Here is a 5,267-nt window from a genome sequence, read left to right as displayed (position 1 = left end):
TGTCTGTGTATATATATATATATATATATATATATATATATATATATATATATATGTCATTTGAGAGATCAGTTTCAAGTGTGCATTTCAGATAAGAATGGCTATCATAGTGTCAAGGCATCCCTAGAACAACATGGGGATGTGGGAGGGGGTTGAAGAACTGCATGAATGTTAGAAAGAAGCTTCAAGTAGGAGTGGCCTCCAGCAGAACCACTCCAGGTTCCCATACCCAGTCAATGCCACATGCCTGTGAGTTAAGGGGTATGGTAAACAGCTAGGTGCCCATTGCTGTCTAGCTACTTGTGAAGGCTGAATGTCAACGGAGCTATCCATCGTGTAACACATGGGAAGAAAACAGAACTGTGCTGTTCTGTCCTGGGTCTCCATGGCCTAGGAGCTGTGGGACAGGAGCTCCTCCTTCACCAGTGTTCAAGGAGTGGAACACACACTCCCAGATATGTGTTTGTAGACAATGATATTGTCAGAGCTGTGGGGGGTGTGTGTGACAAGATCCTGAAAAGTACTCGGGTATTCTTCAGAGTGGCAGGCCTTCCCCAGGAAAACCTCAGATTTTGACTGTTGAGGCCATGTCAACAAGAGCTGGGACATCCCAAAAGATGACTCAACCTCACAGCAAGAAGGTTGTGAAATATATAACCAAAGAAAGACTCAGAGAAGGAGAAAGGGCTAGGCAGGAGGTGTGATTCAGTAGTAGAAAATTGCCTAATATCTATGAGGCCCAAGGTTTGATTCCAGCACTAGAAAAAGGAAGAAGGGAGTAGATGGAAGGACTGATGGATGGATGGATGGATGGATGGATGGATGGATGGATGGATGGACGGGTGGACAGACACACAGACAGATGATAGATAGATAGATAGATAGATAGATAGATAGATAGATAGATAGATTATAGATAGCTAGGTTGACAGATTTATAGAAAGATAGGTTGATAGATTTATGGATAGGTTGATAGGTAGATTTGTAGACATCTGGACAACCTATCAAGAGCTACAGGAACACTGTTAACAAGGAAGAGATCAATGGCCACAGGATCTGTCCCACCCAAGAAGAAAATGGTCTAGGCCACCTCATTCCCTGCTTCTTTTCCACACCCCAGCAAACAAAAAAGCCAAATGCTGAAGGCCTCCAACTTCAAGTCTGAGCCTCGGTGGGATTTTGAGGAGGACTATAGCATGGATGTGGGCAGCCTACAGAAGGTGAGTCCGGACCTATGCCATGATTCTCCACACTACCACCAACCCAAGCAGCTCTTTCCTCCTGTGCTCAGCTTTCAGTCATAAGCTTGACCCTTCCTGTACTTGGCCTGACACTTGTTTTTGGCCCTCCTTCCTTCTTGTAACTGCCTTAGTTAGGGAGGAGAAGGCAGGTCCCGAACCTAGCTCTGGGCAACTCAGAAAAGTGAGGCTGGAAGGGATTTGTCTGGGAGTCCTTAAAAGAGGCCTGGGGCAGGTTAACATTCTGTGGGAAGGGAGTGTGCTCAGTTGTGGGGTCCAGTACATGATTTCTTATTCTACAGTCATGGGACTAGCATACAAGAAGACACAGCATAGTGCCCAGCTGTTCCCCTCCCAGGAACATTGCCATCCCTGGAAAGCCAACTCAGGAAACTTCCAGGCTTGAGAAAAGCTGCACACACTCAATCCCATGTCACCCCCCCTTATCCTTCTAAGACCTGCCTTGATAGAGATACTGAAAACCTATTTGTGTATACACACAGGACAGGGCATGTCCAATCAGAACAGAGCACACACTTGTGGCTGTCAGAATTGCCAAGTGTAGCTGCTTAGGAGCTGAGGAGACCCTTTTTCTAGGACCAAGGTGGATCCAGACATGGAGAGATAGGTAGTCAGACCCTAAGCTCCAAATGAAAGAGAGAGAGTAGGGGGTAGGAATGACCAAGCCAGCTCAGTCAGTCAACAGGTTCTCCAGTGCAGGATTGAGGATTAAAAGCAGAGATGAGTAGACAACATTGCAGGATGATCCTAACCAGTTCTGAGGCTGAAGGCTGAGGCACGTTTATTTTTTCCAAATTTCCTTTTAAACCATTTTAATTACATGAAAGTATTTAGGTCAGTTCTAGGTTGAGGAACCAGCAATACAATAGATGCAAATAGTCAAGGAACAAACAAGACAATAAACAAAATCCTGAGATCACTCTCCCTTGATCACTGTTTCTAAGGGCTCATCAGGATGACAAAAATATCTGAGGCTACTTCCCTGTCCTAGCTCACAGTTATATGCATGCATGAGGCCTACTTCTTTGTTCTAGCCTAAGACTTAGATTCCTGACTGAAGTTACTTCTCTGTTTTAGCCTAAAAGTAGAATCCTGTCTGAACTTACGTCCTTGTCATTGTCCAGTGTCAGATTCCTGCCTAAAGCCTATTTCCTTGTCCTTGGCCAATGTCTGATTCTTGCCAAGCAGCCTCAAAAACTCTCCACACAGGAACTTTCAAATTGCACGCCCCCTAGGCCCAGCCTGTATGTAATGGAGCCCACCAAGGCCCTGGGTGATGGTTTCCCGGGCCATCCAATTACCTCACCTTTACATGTCTTTCTGCACATAGACTTGCCCCGACTCTGTGAAGAGCAAGGCCTCCAAGTCACCATGGCTACAGAATCTCTTTCTGCCCAACATCACTCTGTTCCTGGACTCTGGACACTTCACCCAGAGCGAGTGGAGCCGTCTAGAGCACTTTGCACCGCCCTTTGGCTTCATGGAGCTCAATCAGTCCCGTGAGTCCTTACTTCAGGGCAAAGAGTGGCTGGCTTCCTGTCTTGGGTTGATCTCCTTTCCGGGCTCTGAATGGAGTCATGGTCTGTTCCAGTGGTACAGAAGGTGCTGACCCGCTTCCCTCCGGTACCCCAGCAGCAGCTCCTCCTGGCAAGCCTCCCCACTGGGTACCTCACATGTATCACCTGTGCTGTAGTGGGGAATGGGGGCATCCTGAATGATTCACGTATGGGCCAAGAGATAGACAGCCATGACTATGTTTTCCGGTATGTTCTTCCTCCATTGCCTGTAGAGATGGGCTCTCCTGGGAGACCTGATAAGTGTCCTGTGGTGGTTTGAATAGGAATGGCTCTCACAGACTCACCTAGGTGAATGCTTGGCCCATGAGGAGTGGCCTGGTTAAGAGGCGTGGCCTTGTTGGAGGAAGTCTGTCACTGTGAGGATAGGCTTGAAGGTCTATGCTCAAGCTCTGTCCAGTGTGGCACAGAGTCCCCTTCTGCTGTCTGTGGATCAAGATGTAGCAGTCTCAGCTCCTCCAGCACCGTGCCTGCCTGTGATCCATCATATTCCTCTCCATGATGATGACGGACTAAACCTCTCAAACTGTAAACCAGCCCCAATTAAATGTTTCCCTTTATAAGGGTTGGCATAGCAGTCACAGTGTCTCTTAACAGCTATAAAACCCTACCTAAGACATGTCCCCTACCTTATCTAGAAAATGGAGTGTGTCTACAACTCCTGCCAGGCTGCTTCATGTTTCTCACCCCCCTCCAAATGTCTCTCCTCCATTCTCGTCATCTGGTTTGATCTTTCTGTACAGACTGAGTGGAGCCGTTGTCAAAGGATATGAACAGGATGTGGGGACCCGCATATCCTTCTATGGCTTCACTGCCTTCTCCCTGGTCCAGTCTATCCTCAATTTGGGTAGTCGAGGTTTCCAGCATGTGCCTCTGGGGAAGGTGAGAAGAGAGGAATGGGTGTGACCACACAGCCCCTGGATATGAGAGACCAATGAGTGCGTTTGGGCGTGGGTTCACAGTCCCTGGACTCGGAGATACTTGAGTCTGAATGAGCGTGGCCACAGAGCCCCTAGACAGGGAGACAACTGAGTGCAGATGGTTGTGGCTTCAAAGTCCCTGGTCAGGGGAGAGATATGAGTGCCTTGTGTATGAATGGAACCTGGCTCCTCACAAGCTCTGTTCACATGAGGGCAAGAGTAGTGAAAACAGCCACTCAGGCCATGGGAGAGCCAAGGGACAGTCATAAGTGAGAGGAGGGCCACCCTCAGTCCAGTCTCCTAAAGGCAGTTCTGGATCACTTGCTGTCATTGGTCTTCAGGACGTCAGATATCTACACTTCCTGGAAGGTGCCCGGGACTATGAATGGCTGGAAGCTATGTTTTTGAATCAGACCATGGCAAAAACCAAACTTTACTGGTTCAGGTACCCACTTCCCTCCTCCTGTCCCTGAAACCCTGGCCAGACTGAGCAGTGAGTGACTGACTTGCAAAGTGTTAATCAGGGGGACTGCCTCTGTGCCACCTGGAGATGGGGTAGCAGTCACAGTGTAACCATGACTTGGCCTCCAGCACACCAGGTAAGAGAACAGGGCCTGAGTGATCCATCTCTGGCTACAGGCATAGACCTCAGGAAGCCTTCCTGGATGCCTTGGACATGGATCGATACTTGCTGCTGCACCCAGACTTTCTCCGTTACATGAAGAACAGGTAAGGATAGGAAGCCCACAGAGGGGCCGTGGGCCTCTCCTCCTTTGCTGGCTCCTGACAGCTGGGAATCTGGGCATTTTCAACAGGTTTCTGAGGTCAAAGTCCCTGGACACTGCCCACTGGAGATTATACCGCCCCACCACTGGGGCACTCCTGCTGCTTACAGCCCTTCATCTCTGTGACAAGGTGAGGCTGCCAACCTCTCACAGGCATGGGAATGACCATGTACACCCAAGCGACCTGCATCCAGAGCCCTAGGGGCAGGACCAGGATAAAGGGACAGACTGCCCTAGGAGGCAGCCCCTCCCATCCCAGCTCCTCCTCCACTTTTCTGCAGGTGAGTGCCTATGGATTCATCACCGAGGGCCATGAGCGCTTCTCTGACCACTACTATGACAGAACATGGAAGCGGCTCATCTTTTACATAAACCATGACTTTAAGTTAGAGAGAAAAGTCTGGAAGCGTCTGCATGATGAAGGTATCATCTGGCTGTACCAGCGCCCACAAAGTGACAAAGCAAAGAACTGACCAGGGCCTAGACTTCAGGGTTTCCCTCCATCACTATCAACACGGGATTTAAGGGTTCCTCACACACTCCTTCCTCTCTGTCTTCCCCGATTCAAACCTGCCCCGGACCCTTCAGTCTCAGAGAAAAGCTGTGTGTGACAGAGTGTTTGGAGTCCTTTTGGAAAATCACCACAGGCTCTGGTCATTTTTTGCTCAAACCCCACAGTTAGAATTCGACCCAAACTCTGAACATTTTAGTTCACCTTACTTTTCTTTT

General features: G+C 48.8%; 1 pseudogene; it reads left to right on the top strand.

Annotated features, from left to right (window-relative positions):
- The window catches only part of LOC114608754, a 7,129-nt pseudogene extending 1,862 nt beyond the window's left edge, over nucleotides 1–5,267 (top strand).

Source organism: Grammomys surdaster, unplaced genomic scaffold (assembly GCF_004785775.1).
Source record: "Grammomys surdaster isolate TR1022 unplaced genomic scaffold, NIH_TR_1.0 125940, whole genome shotgun sequence".
In the NCBI taxonomy this organism is placed as follows: Eukaryota; Metazoa; Chordata; class Mammalia; order Rodentia; family Muridae; genus Grammomys; species Grammomys surdaster.
The sequence above is the reverse complement of the archived record's forward strand: the minus strand, read 5'-3'. Positions and strand labels throughout refer to the sequence as shown.